This window comes from Atractosteus spatula, chromosome 10, assembly GCF_055471065.1.
Source record: "Atractosteus spatula isolate fAtrSpa1 chromosome 10, fAtrSpa1.hap1, whole genome shotgun sequence".
Taxonomy (NCBI): domain Eukaryota; kingdom Metazoa; phylum Chordata; class Actinopteri; order Semionotiformes; family Lepisosteidae; genus Atractosteus; species Atractosteus spatula.
Genome location: NC_142715.1, coordinates 24770883 through 24783382, shown reverse-complemented (window position 1 = coordinate 24783382; position 12500 = coordinate 24770883). Strand labels below are relative to the sequence as shown.

General features: G+C 52.7%; 1 protein-coding gene, 10 non-coding genes and 10 pseudogenes across 11 annotated transcripts in view; 1 reads left to right on the top strand and 20 right to left on the bottom strand.

Moving 5' to 3' along the window:
- Positions 1-12500, top strand: part of LOC148826073 (uncharacterized) — a 588722-nt gene that overhangs the window by 163374 nt on the left and 412848 nt on the right. The window lies entirely within an intron of this gene.
- On the bottom strand, positions 269-387 carry LOC148826393 (5S ribosomal RNA). Its single transcript, XR_016091855.1, has one exon. It is a non-coding gene; the product is annotated as a 5S ribosomal RNA (ribosomal RNA).
- On the bottom strand, positions 844-962 carry LOC148826392 (5S ribosomal RNA; annotated as a pseudogene).
- LOC148826391 (5S ribosomal RNA) lies at positions 1419-1537 on the bottom strand. The gene has a single exon (XR_016091854.1). It is a non-coding gene; the product is annotated as a 5S ribosomal RNA (ribosomal RNA).
- Positions 2075-2193, bottom strand: LOC148826390 (5S ribosomal RNA). Its single transcript, XR_016091853.1, has one exon. It is a non-coding gene; the product is annotated as a 5S ribosomal RNA (ribosomal RNA).
- LOC148826389 (5S ribosomal RNA) lies at positions 2650-2768 on the bottom strand. The gene has a single exon (XR_016091852.1). It is a non-coding gene; the product is annotated as a 5S ribosomal RNA (ribosomal RNA).
- LOC148826388 (5S ribosomal RNA) lies at positions 3225-3343 on the bottom strand (annotated as a pseudogene).
- LOC148826387 (5S ribosomal RNA) lies at positions 3881-3999 on the bottom strand. Its single transcript, XR_016091851.1, has one exon. It is a non-coding gene; the product is annotated as a 5S ribosomal RNA (ribosomal RNA).
- On the bottom strand, positions 4537-4655 carry LOC148826386 (5S ribosomal RNA). The gene has a single exon (XR_016093099.1). It is a non-coding gene; the product is annotated as a 5S ribosomal RNA (ribosomal RNA).
- On the bottom strand, positions 5193-5311 carry LOC148826385 (5S ribosomal RNA; annotated as a pseudogene).
- LOC148826384 (5S ribosomal RNA) lies at positions 5849-5967 on the bottom strand. Its single transcript, XR_016091850.1, has one exon. It is a non-coding gene; the product is annotated as a 5S ribosomal RNA (ribosomal RNA).
- Positions 6424-6542, bottom strand: LOC148826383 (5S ribosomal RNA; annotated as a pseudogene).
- On the bottom strand, positions 7080-7198 carry LOC148826382 (5S ribosomal RNA; annotated as a pseudogene).
- On the bottom strand, positions 7736-7854 carry LOC148826381 (5S ribosomal RNA). The gene has a single exon (XR_016091848.1). It is a non-coding gene; the product is annotated as a 5S ribosomal RNA (ribosomal RNA).
- Positions 8392-8510, bottom strand: LOC148826380 (5S ribosomal RNA; annotated as a pseudogene).
- On the bottom strand, positions 9048-9166 carry LOC148826379 (5S ribosomal RNA). Its single transcript, XR_016091847.1, has one exon. It is a non-coding gene; the product is annotated as a 5S ribosomal RNA (ribosomal RNA).
- LOC148826378 (5S ribosomal RNA) lies at positions 9623-9741 on the bottom strand (annotated as a pseudogene).
- On the bottom strand, positions 10279-10397 carry LOC148826377 (5S ribosomal RNA; annotated as a pseudogene).
- LOC148826376 (5S ribosomal RNA) lies at positions 10935-11053 on the bottom strand (annotated as a pseudogene).
- Positions 11591-11709, bottom strand: LOC148826375 (5S ribosomal RNA; annotated as a pseudogene).
- On the bottom strand, positions 12247-12365 carry LOC148826374 (5S ribosomal RNA). Its single transcript, XR_016091845.1, has one exon. It is a non-coding gene; the product is annotated as a 5S ribosomal RNA (ribosomal RNA).

Here is a 12500-nt window from a genome sequence, read left to right as displayed (position 1 = left end):
AATTCTGAAAAACGCGACTCCCCGAACGCCAGCCGAACAAGTCTCCACAGCCGAAGCGCTGTGTCTCTTTTCAGCTGGCGATAAACCTTTCCTCGATCCTTTGCGGACTTGTAAAACTGTTCATGATCAGAATAAAAAACGCTCACGCTAATACACAAGCACCCGTGTCTCGCCAAAGCTGACAAATAAACAGACGGACAAGCCGCACTGCACGTGTGAACAGGGGAATGAGCGAGCGAGCGGGGATAGGGCGCCTCCTGCGCTTAAAAGCTTACAGCACCTGGTATTCCCAGGCGGTCTCCCATCCAAGTACTAACCAGGCCCATCCCTGTTTAGCTTCCGAGATCAGACGAGATCAGGCGTGCTCAAGGGGGTGTGGCCGTAAGCGAGAGCAAGGCTCGCTGGCACCCTTCTTATAGAGAGGACAGCTCCGTCACCTCTTTTACGACGCTGCTTTTTTCTTGCTTCCTTCCAATGAGGACGGAGCTGCGGGAGAAAGGGCGCTATAGAGGATCGCTGTGGAGAGCTGCTGCTGTGCTTTGACATCTGAGCTCTGTGGAAAACGATCTCAATACAATTCTGAAAAACGCGACTCCCCGAACGCCAGCCGAACAAGTCTCCACAGCCGAAGCGCTGTGTCTCTTTTCAGCTGGCGATAAACCTTTCCTCGATCCTTTGCGGACTTGTAAAACTGTTCATGATCAGAATAAAAAACGCTCACGCTAATACACAAGCACCCGTGTCTCGCCAAAGCTGACAAATAAACAGACGGACAAGCCGCACTGCACGTGTGAACAGGGGAATGAGCGAGCGAGCGGGGATAGGGCGCCTCCTGCGCTTAAAAGCTTCCAGCACCTGGTATTCCCAGGCGGTCTCCCATCCAAGTACTAACCAGGCCCATCCCTGTTTAGCTTCCGAGATCAGACGAGATCAGGCGTGCTCAAGGGGGTGTGGCCGTAAGCGAGAGCAAGGCTCGCTGGCACCCTTCTTATAGAGAGGACAGCTCCGTCACCTCTTTTACGACGCTGCTTTTTTCTTGCTTCCTTCCAATGAGGACGGAGCTGCGGGAGAAAGGGCGCTATAGAGGATCGCTGTGGAGAGCTGCTGCTGTGCTTTGACATCTGAGCTCTGTGGAAAACGATCTCAATACAATTCTGAAAAACGCGACTCCCCGAACGCCAGCCGAACAAGTCTCCACAGCCGAAGCGCTGTGTCTCTTTTCAGCTGGCGATAAACCTTTCCTCGATCCTTTGCGGACTTGTAAAACTGTTCATGATCAGAATAAAAAACGCTCACGCTAATACACAAGCACCCGTGTCTCGCCAAAGCTGACAAATAAACAGACGGACAAGCCGCACTGCACGTGTGAACAGGGGAATGAGCGAGCGAGCGGGGATAGGGCGCCTCCTGCGCTTAAAAGCTTACAGCACCTGGTATTCCCAGGCGGTCTCCCATCCAAGTACTAACCAGGCCCATCCCTGTTTAGCTTCCGAGATCAGACGAGATCAGGCGTGCTCAAGGGGGTGTGGCCGTAAGCAAGGGCAAGGCTCGCTGGCACCCTTCTTATAGAGAGGACAGCTCCGTCACCTCTTTTACGACGCTGCTTTTTTTCCCTTGCGTTTTTCTCTTCTTCCCACGTTCTCTCTCTTCACTGCCTTCGTCCTCGCTCTATTTCACTTCAGCCTTTCACTCTTGCTTCCTTCCAATGAGGACGGAGCTGCGGGAGAAAGGGCGCTATAGAGGATCGCTGTGGAGAGCTGCTGCTGTGCTTTGACATCTGAGCTCTGTGGAAAACGATCTCAATACAATTCTGAAAAACGCGACTCCCCGAACGCCAGCCGAACAAGTCTCCACAGCCGAAGCGCTGTGTCTCTTTTCAGCTGGCGATAAACCTTTCCTCGATCCTTTGCGGACTTGTAAAACTGTTCATGATCAGAATAAAAAATGCTCACGCTAATACACAAGCACCCGTGTCTCGCCAAAGCTGACAAATAAACAGACGGACAAGCCGCACTGCACGTGTGAACAGGGGAATGAGCGAGCGAGCGGGGATAGGGCGCCTCCTGCGCTTAAAAGCTTACAGCACCTGGTATTCCCAGGCGGTCTCCCATCCAAGTACTAACCAGGCCCATCCCTGTTTAGCTTCCGAGATCAGACGAGATCAGGCGTGCTCAAGGGGGTGTGGCCGTAAGCAAGAGCAAGGCTCGCTGGCACCCTTCTTATAGAGAGGACAGCTCCGTCACCTCTTTTACGACGCTGCTTTTTTCTTGCTTCCTTCCAATGAGGACGGAGCTGCGGGAGAAAGGGCGCTATAGAGGATCGCTGTGGAGAGCTGCTGCTGTGCTTTGACATCTGAGCTCTGTGGAAAACGATCTCAATACAATTCTGAAAAACGCGACTCCCCGAACGCCAGCCGAACAAGTCTCCACAGCCGAAGCGCTGTGTCTCTTTTCAGCTGGCGATAAACCTTTCCTCGATCCTTTGCGGACTTGTAAAACTGTTCATGATCAGAATAAAAAACGCTCACGCTAATACACAAGCACCCGTGTCTCGCCAAAGCTGACAAATAAACAGACGGACAAGCCGCACTGCACGTGTGAACAGGGGAATGAGCGAGCGAGCGGGGATAGGGCGCCTCCTGCGCTTAAAAGCTTACAGCACCTGGTATTCCCAGGCGGTCTCCCATCCAAGTACTAACCAGGCCCATCCCTGTTTAGCTTCCGAGATCAGACGAGATCAGGCGTGCTCAAGGGGGTGTGGCCGTAAGCGAGAGCAAGGCTCGCTGGCACCCTTCTTATAGAGAGGACAGCTCCGTCACCTCTTTTACGACGCTGCTTTTTTCTTGCTTCCTTCCAATGAGGACGGAGCTGCGGGAGAAAGGGCGCTATAGAGGATCGCTGTGGAGAGCTGCTGCTGTGCTTTGACATCTGAGCTCTGTGGAAAACGATCTCAATACAATTCTGAAAAACGCGACTCCCCGAACGCCAGCCGAACAAGTCTCCACAGCCGAAGCGCTGTGTCTCTTTTCAGCTGGCGATAAACCTTTCCTCGATCCTTTGCGGACTTGTAAAACTGTTCATGATCAGAATAAAAAACGCTCACGCTAATACACAAGCACCCGTGTCTCGCCAAAGCTGACAAATAAACAGACGGACAAGCCGCACTGCACGTGTGAACAGGGGAATGAGCGAGCGAGCGGGGATAGGGCGCCTCCTGCGCTTAAAAGCTTACAGCACCTGGTATTCCCAGGCGGTCTCCCATCCAAGTACTAACCAGGCCTATCCCTGTTTAGCTTCCGAGATCAGACGAGATCAGGCGTGCTCAAGGGGGTGTGGCCGTAAGCAAGAGCAAGGCTCGCTGGCACCCTTCTTATAGAGAGGACAGCTCCGTCACCTCTTTTACGACGCTGCTTTTTTTCCCTTGCGTTTTTCTCTTCTTCCCACGTTCTCTCTCTTCACTGCCTTCGTCCCCGATCTATTTCACTTCAGCCTTTCACTCTTGCTTCCTTCCAATGAGGACAGAGCTGCGGGAGAAAGGGCGCTATAGAGGATCGCTGTGGAGAGCTGCTGCTGTGCTTTGACATCTGAGCTCTGTGGAAAACGATCTCAATACAATTCTGAAAAACGCGACTCCCCGAACGCCAGCCGAACAAGTCTCCACAGCCGAAGCGCTGTGTCTCTTTTCAGCTGGCGATAAACCTTTCCTCGATCCTTTGCGGACTTGTAAAACTGTTCATGATCAGAATAAAAAACGCTCACGCTAATACACAAGCACCCGTGTCTCGCCAAAGCTGACAAATAAACAGACGGACAAGCCGCACTGCACGTGTGAACAGGGGAATGAGCGAGCGAGCGGGGATAGGGCGCCTCCTGCGCTTAAAAGCTTACAGCACCTGGTATTCCCAGGCGGTCTCCCATCCAAGTACTAACCAGGCCCATCCCTGTTTAGCTTCCGAGATCAGACGAGATCAGGCGTGCTCAAGGGGGTGTGGCCGTAAGCAAGAGCAAGGCTCGCTGGCACCCTTCTTATAGAGAGGACAGCTCCGTCACCTCTTTTACGACGCTGCTTTTTTTCCCTTGCGTTTTTCTCTTCTTCCCACGTTCTCTCTCTTCACTGCCTTCGTCCCCGCTCTATTTCACTTCAGCCTTTCACTCTTGCTTCCTTCCAATGAGGACGGAGCTGCGGGAGAAAGGGCGCTATAGAGGATCGCTGTGGAGAGCTGCTGCTGTGCTTTGACATCTGAGCTCTGTGGAAAACGATCTCAATACAATTCTGAAAAACGCGACTCCCCGAACGCCAGCCGAACAAGTCTCCACAGCCGAAGCGCTGTGTCTCTTTTCAGCTGGCGATAAACCTTTCCTCGATCCTTTGCGGACTTGTAAAACTGTTCATGATCAGAATAAAAAACGCTCACGCTAATACACAAGCACCCGTGTCTCGCCAAAGCTGACAAATAAACAGACGGACAAGCCGCACTGCACGTGTGAACAGGGGAATGAGCGAGCGAGCGGGGATAGGGCGCCTCCTGCGCTTAAAAGCTTACAGCACCTGGTATTCCCAGGCGGTCTCCCATCCAAGTACTAACCAGGCCCATCCCTGTTTAGCTTCCGAGATCAGACGAGATCAGGTGTGCTCAAGGGGGTGTGGCCGTAAGCGAGAGCAAGGCTCGCTGGCACCCTTCTTATAGAGAGGACAGCTCCGTCACCTCTTTTACGACGCTGCTTTTTTTCCCTTGCATTTTTCTCTTCTTCCCACGTTCTCTCTCTTCACTGCCTTCGTCCCCGCTCTATTTCACTTCAGCCTTTCACTCTTGCTTCCTTCCAATGAGGACGGAGCTGCGGGAGAAAGGGCGCTATAGAGGATCGCTGTGGAGAGCTGCTGCTGTGCTTTGACATCTGAGCTCTGTGGAAAACGATCTCAATACAATTCTGAAAAACGCGACTCCCCGAACGCCAGCCGAACAAGTCTCCACAGCCGAAGCGCTGTGTCTCTTTTCAGCTGGCGATAAACCTTTCCTCGATCCTTTGCGGACTTGTAAAACTGTTCATGATCAGAATAAAAAACGCTCACGCTAATACACAAGCACCCGTGTCTCGCCAAAGCTGACAAATAAACAGACGGACAAGCCGCACTGCACGTGTGAACAGGGGAATGAGCGAGCGAGCGGGGATAGGGCGCCTCCTGCGCTTAAAAGCTTACAGCACCTGGTATTCCCAGGCGGTCTCCCATCCAAGTACTAACCAGGCCCATCCCTGTTTAGCTTCCGAGATCAGACAAGATCAGGCGTGCTCAAGTGGGTGTGGCCGTAAGCGAGAGCAAGGCTCGCTGGCACCCTTCTTATAGAGAGGACAGCTCCGTCACCTCTTTTACGACGCTGCTTTTTTTCCCTTGCGTTTTTCTCTTCTTCCCACGTTCTCTCTCTTCACTGCCTTCGTCCCCGCTCTATTTCACTTCAGCCTTTCACTCTTGCTTCCTTCCAATGAGGACGGAGCTGCGGGAGAAAGGGCGCTATAGAGGATCGCTGTGGAGAGCTGCTGCTGTGCTTTGACATCTGAGCTCTGTGGAAAACGATCTCAATACAATTCTGAAAAACGCGACTCCCCGAACGCCAGCCGAACAAGTCTCCACAGCCGAAGCGCTGTGTCTCTTTTCAGCTGGCGATAAACCTTTCCTCGATCCTTTGCGGACTTGTAAAACTGTTCATGATCAGAATAAAAAACGCTCACGCTAATACACAAGCACCCGTGTCTCGCCAAAGCTGACAAATAAACAGACGGACAAGCCGCACTGCACGTGTGAACAGGGGAATGAGCGAGCGAGCGGGGATAGGGTGCCTCCTGCGCTTAAAAGCTTACAGCACCTGGTATTCCCAGGCGGTCTCCCATCCAAGTACTAACCAGGCCCATCCCTGTTTAGCTTCCGAGATCAGACGAGATCAGGCGTGCTCAAGGGGGTGTGGCCGTAAGCAAGAGCAAGGCTCGCTGGCACCCTTCTTATAGAGAGGACAGCTCCGTCACCTCTTTTACGACGCTGCTTTTTTCTTGCTTCCTTCCAATGAGGACGGAGCTGCGGGAGAAAGGGCGCTATAGAGGATCGCTGTGGAGAGCTGCTGCTGTGCTTTGACATCTGAGCTCTGTGGAAAACGATCTCAATACAATTCTGAAAAACGCGACTCCCCGAACGCCAGCCGAACAAGTCTCCACAGCCGAAGCGCTGTGTCTCTTTTCAGCTGGCGATAAACCTTTCCTCGATCCTTTGCGGACTTGTAAAACTGTTCATGATCAGAATAAAAAACGCTCACGCTAATACACAAGCACCCGTGTCTCGCCAAAGCTGACAAATAAACAGACGGACAAGCCGCACTGCACGTGTGAACAGGGGAATGAGCGAGCGAGCGGGGATAGGGCGCCTCCTGCGCTTAAAAGCTTACAGCACCTGGTATTCCCAGGCGGTCTCCCATCCAAGTACTAACCAGGCCCATCCCTGTTTAGTTTCCGAGATCAGACGAGATCAGGCGTGCTCAAGGGGGTGTAGCCGTAAGCGAGAGCAAGGCTCGCTGGCACCCTTCTTATAGAGAGGACAGCTCCGTCACCTCTTTTACGACGCTGCTTTTTTTCCCTTGCGTTTTTCTCTTCTTCCCACGTTCTCTCTCTTCACTGCCTTCGTCCCCGCTCTATTTCACTTCAGCCTTTCACTCTTGCTTCCTTCCAATGAGGACGGAGCTGCGGGAGAAAGGGCGCTATAGAGGATCGCTGTGGAGAGCTGCTGCTGTGCTTTGACATCTGAGCTCTGTGGAAAACGATCTCAATACAATTCTGAAAAACGCGACTCCCCGAACGCCAGCCGAACAAGTCTCCACAGCCGAAGCGCTGTGTCTCTTTTCAGCTGGCGATAAACCTTTCCTCGATCCTTTGCGGACTTGTAAAACTGTTCATGATCAGAATAAAAAACGCTCACGCTAATACACAAGCACCCGTGTCTCGCCAAAGCTGACAAATAAACAGACGGACAAGCCGCACTGCACGTGTGAACAGGGGAATGAGCGAGCGAGCGGGGATAGGGCGCCTCCTGCGCTTAAAAGCTTACAGCACCTGGTATTCCCAGGCGGTCTCCCATCCAAGGACTAACCAGGCCCATCCCTGTTTAGCTTCCGAGATCAGACGAGATCAGGCGTGCTCAAGGGGGTGTGGCGGTAAGCGAGAGCAAGGCTCGCTGGCACCCTTCTTATAGAGAGGACAGCTCCGTCACCTCTTTTACGACGCTGCTTTTTTTCCCTTGCGTTTTTCTCTTCTTCCCACGTTCTCTCTCTTCACTGCCTTCGTCCCCGCTCTATTTCACTTCAGCCTTTCACTCTTGCTTCCTTCCAATGAGGACGGAGCTGCGGGAGAAAGGGCGCTATAGAGGATCGCTGTGGAGAGCTGCTGCTGTGCTTTGACATCTGAGCCCTGTGGAAAACGATCTCAATACAATTCTGAAAAACGCGACTCCCCGAACGCCAGCCGAACAAGTCTCCACAGCCGAAGCGCTGTGTCTCTTTTCAGCTGGCGATAAACCTTTCCTCGATCCTTTGCGGACTTGTAAAACTGTTCATGATCAGAATAAAAAACGCTCACGCTAATACACAAGCACCCGTGTCTCGCCAAAGCTGACAAATAAACAGACGGACAAGCCGCACTGCACGTGTGAACAGGGGAATGAGCGAGCGAGCGGGGATAGGGCGCCTCCTGCGCTTAAAAGCTTACAGCACCTGGTATTCCCAGGCGGTCTCCCATCCAAGTACTAACCAGGCCCATCCCTGTTTAGCTTCCGAGATCAGACGAGATCAGGCGTGCTCAAGGGGGTGTGGCCGTAAGCGAGAGCAAGGCTCGCTGGCACCCTTCTTATAGAGAGGACAGCTCCGTCACCTCTTTTACGACGCTGCTTTTTTTCCCTTGCATTTTTCTCTTCTTCCCACGTTCTCTCTCTTCACTGCCTTCGTCCCCGCTCTATTTCACTTCAGCCTTTCACTCTTGCTTCCTTCCAATGAGGACGGAGCTGCGGGAGAAAGGGCGCTATAGAGGATCGCTGTGGAGAGCTGCTGCTGTGCTTTGACATCTGAGCTCTGTGGAAAACGATCTCAATACAATTCTGAAAAACGCGACTCCCCGAACGCCAGCCGAACAAGTCTCCACAGCCGAAGCGCTGTGTCTCTTTTCAGCTGGCGATAAACCTTTCCTCGATCCTTTGCGGACTTGTAAAACTGTTCATGATCAGAATAAAAAACGCTCACGCTAATACACAAGCACCCGTGTCTCGCCAAAGCTGACAAATAAACAGACGGACAAGCCGCACTGCACGTGTGAACAGGGGAATGAGCGAGCGAGCGGGGATAGGGCGCCTCCTGCGCTTAAAAGCTTACAGCACCTGGTATTCCCAGGCGGTCTCCCATCCAAGTACTAACCAGGCCCATCCCTGTTTAGCTTCCGAGATCAGACAAGATCAGGCGTGCTCAAGTGGGTGTGGCCGTAAGCGAGAGCAAGGCTCGCTGGCACCCTTCTTATAGAGAGGACAGCTCCGTCACCTCTTTTACGACGCTGCTTTTTTTCCCTTGCGTTTTTCTCTTCTTCCCACGTTCTCTCTCTTCACTGCCTTCGTCCCCGCTCTATTTCACTTCAGCCTTTCACTCTTGCTTCCTTCCAATGAGGACGGAGCTGCGGGAGAAAGGGCGCTATAGAGGATCGCTGTGGAGAGCTGCTGCTGTGCTTTGACATCTGAGCTCTGTGGAAAACGATCTCAATACAATTCTGAAAAACGCGACTCCCCGAACGCCAGCCGAACAAGTCTCCACAGCCGAAGCGCTGTGTCTCTTTTCAGCTGGCGATAAACCTTTCCTCGATCCTTTGCGGACTTGTAAAACTGTTCATGATCAGAATAAAAAACGCTCACGCTAATACACAAGCACCCGTGTCTCGCCAAAGCTGACAAATAAACAGACGGACAAGCCGCACTGCACGTGTGAACAGGGGAATGAGCGAGCGAGCGGGGATAGGGTGCCTCCTGCGCTTAAAAGCTTACAGCACCTGGTATTCCCAGGCGGTCTCCCATCCAAGTACTAACCAGGCCCATCCCTGTTTAGCTTCCGAGATCAGACGAGATCAGGCGTGCTCAAGGGGGTGTGGCCGTAAGCAAGAGCAAGGCTCGCTGGCACCCTTCTTATAGAGAGGACAGCTCCGTCACCTCTTTTACGACGCTGCTTTTTTCTTGCTTCCTTCCAATGAGGACGGAGCTGCGGGAGAAAGGGCGCTATAGAGGATCGCTGTGGAGAGCTGCTGCTGTGCTTTGACATCTGAGCTCTGTGGAAAACGATCTCAATACAATTCTGAAAAACGCGACTCCCCGAACGCCAGCCGAACAAGTCTCCACAGCCGAAGCGCTGTGTCTCTTTTCAGCTGGCGATAAACCTTTCCTCGATCCTTTGCGGACTTGTAAAACTGTTCATGATCAGAATAAAAAACGCTCACGCTAATACACAAGCACCCGTGTCTCGCCAAAGCTGACAAATAAACAGACGGACAAGCCGCACTGCACGTGTGAACAGGGGAATGAGCGAGCGAGCGGGGATAGGGCGCCTCCTGCGCTTAAAAGCTTACAGCACCTGGTATTCCCAGGCGGTCTCCCATCCAAGTACTAACCAGGCCCATCCCTGTTTAGTTTCCGAGATCAGACGAGATCAGGCGTGCTCAAGGGGGTGTAGCCGTAAGCGAGAGCAAGGCTCGCTGGCACCCTTCTTATAGAGAGGACAGCTCCGTCACCTCTTTTACGACGCTGCTTTTTTTCCCTTGCGTTTTTCTCTTCTTCCCACGTTCTCTCTCTTCACTGCCTTCGTCCCCGCTCTATTTCACTTCAGCCTTTCACTCTTGCTTCCTTCCAATGAGGACGGAGCTGCGGGAGAAAGGGCGCTATAGAGGATCGCTGTGGAGAGCTGCTGCTGTGCTTTGACATCTGAGCTCTGTGGAAAACGATCTCAATACAATTCTGAAAAACGCGACTCCCCGAACGCCAGCCGAACAAGTCTCCACAGCCGAAGCGCTGTGTCTCTTTTCAGCTGGCGATAAACCTTTCCTCGATCCTTTGCGGACTTGTAAAACTGTTCATGATCAGAATAAAAAACGCTCACGCTAATACACAAGCACCCGTGTCTCGCCAAAGCTGACAAATAAACAGACGGACAAGCCGCACTGCACGTGTGAACAGGGGAATGAGCGAGCGAGCGGGGATAGGGCGCCTCCTGCGCTTAAAAGCTTACAGCACCTGGTATTCCCAGGCGGTCTCCCATCCAAGTACTAACCAGGCCTATCCCTGTTTAGCTTCCGAGATCAGATGAGATCAGGCGTGCTCAAGGGGGTGTGGCCGTAAGCGAGAGCAAGGCTCGCTGGCACCCTTCTTATAGAGAGGACAGCTCCGTCACCTCTTTTACGACGCTGCTTTTTTTCCCTTGCGTTTTTCTCTTCTTCCCACGTTCTCTCTCTTCACTGCCTTCGTCCCCGCTCTATTTCACTTCAGCCTTTCACTCTTGCTTCCTTCCAATGAGGACAGAGCTGCGGGAGAAAGGGCGCTATAGAGGATCGCTGTGGAGAGCTGCTGCTGTGCTTTGACATCTGAGCTCTGTGGAAAACGATCTCAATACAATTCTGAAAAACGCGACTCCCCGAACGCCAGCCGAACAAGTCTCCACAGCCGAAGCGCTGTGTCTCTTTTCAGCTGGCGATAAACCTTTCCTCGATCCTTTGCGGACTTGTAAAACTGTTCATGATCAGAATAAAAAACGCTCACGCTAATACACAAGCACCCGTGTCTCGCCAAAGCTGACAAATAAACAGACGGACAAGCCGCACTGCACGTGTGAACAGGGGAATGAGCGAGCGAGCGGGGATAGGGCGCCTCCTGCGCTTAAAAGCTTACAGCACCTGGTATTCCCAGGCGGTCTCCCATCCAAGTACTAACCAGGCCCATCCCTGTTTAGTTTCCGAGATCAGACGAGATCAGGCGTGCTCAAGGGGGTGTAGCCGTAAGCGAGAGCAAGGCTCGCTGGCACCCTTCTTATAGAGAGGACAGCTCCGTCACCTCTTTTACGACGCTGCTTTTTTTCCCTTGCGTTTTTCTCTTCTTCCCACGTTCTCTCTCTTCACTGCCTTCGTCCCCGCTCTATTTCACTTCAGCCTTTCACTCTTGCTTCCTTCCAATGAGGACGGAGCTGCGGGAGAAAGGGCGCTATAGAGGATCGCTGTGGAGAGCTGCTGCTGTGCTTTGACATCTGAGCTCTGTGGAAAACGATCTCAATACAATTCTGAAAAACGCGACTCCCCGAACGCCAGCCGAACAAGTCTCCACAGCCGAAGCGCTGTGTCTCTTTTCAGCTGGCGATAAACCTTTCCTCGATCCTTTGCGGACTTGTAAAACTGTTCATGATCAGAATAAAAAACGCTCACGCTAATACACAAGCACCCGTGTCTCGCCAAAGCTGACAAATAAACAGACGGACAAGCCGCACTGCACGTGTGAACAGGGGAATGAGCGAGCGAGCGGGGATAGGGCGCCTCCTGCGCTTAAAAGCTTACAGCACCTGGTATTCCCAGGCGGTCTCCCATCCAAGGACTAACCAGGCCCATCCCTGTTTAGCTTCCGAGATCAGACGAGATCAGGCGTGCTCAAGGGGGTGTGGCGGTAAGCGAGAGCAAGGCTCGCTGGCACCCTTCTTATAGAGAGGACAGCTCCGTCACCTCTTTTACGACGCTGCTTTTTTTCCCTTGCGTTTTTCTCTTCTTCCCACGTTCTCTCTCTTCACTGCCTTCGTCCCCGCTCTATTTCACTTCAGCCTTTCACTCTTGCTTCCTTCCAATGAGGACGGAGCTGCGGGAGAAAGGGCGCTATAGAGGATCGCTGTGGAGAGCTGCTGCTGTGCTTTGACATCTGAGCCCTGTGGAAAACGATCTCAATACAATTCTGAAAAACGCGACTCCCCGAACGCCAGCCGAACAAGTCTCCACAGCCGAAGCGCTGTGTCTCTTTTCAGCTGGCGATAAACCTTTCCTCGATCCTTTGCGGACTTGTAAAACTGTTCATGATCAGAATAAAAAACGCTCACGCTAATACACAAGCACCCGTGTCTCGCCAAAGCTGACAAATAAACAGACGGACAAGCCGCACTGCACGTGTGAACAGGGGAATGAGCGAGCGAGCGGGGATAGGGCGCCTCCTGCGCTTAAAAGCTTACAGCACCTGGTATTCCCAGGCGGTCTCCCATCCAAGTACTAACCAGGCCCATCCCTGTTTAGCTTCCGAGATCAGACGAGATCAGGCGTGCTCAAGGGGGTGTGGCCGTAAGCGAGAGCAAGGCTCGCTGGCACCCTTCTTATAGAGAGGACAGCTCCGTCACCTCTTTTACGACGCTGCTTTTTTTCCCTTGCATTTTTCTCTTCTTCCCACGTTCTCTCTCTTCACTGCCTTCGTCCCCGCTCTAT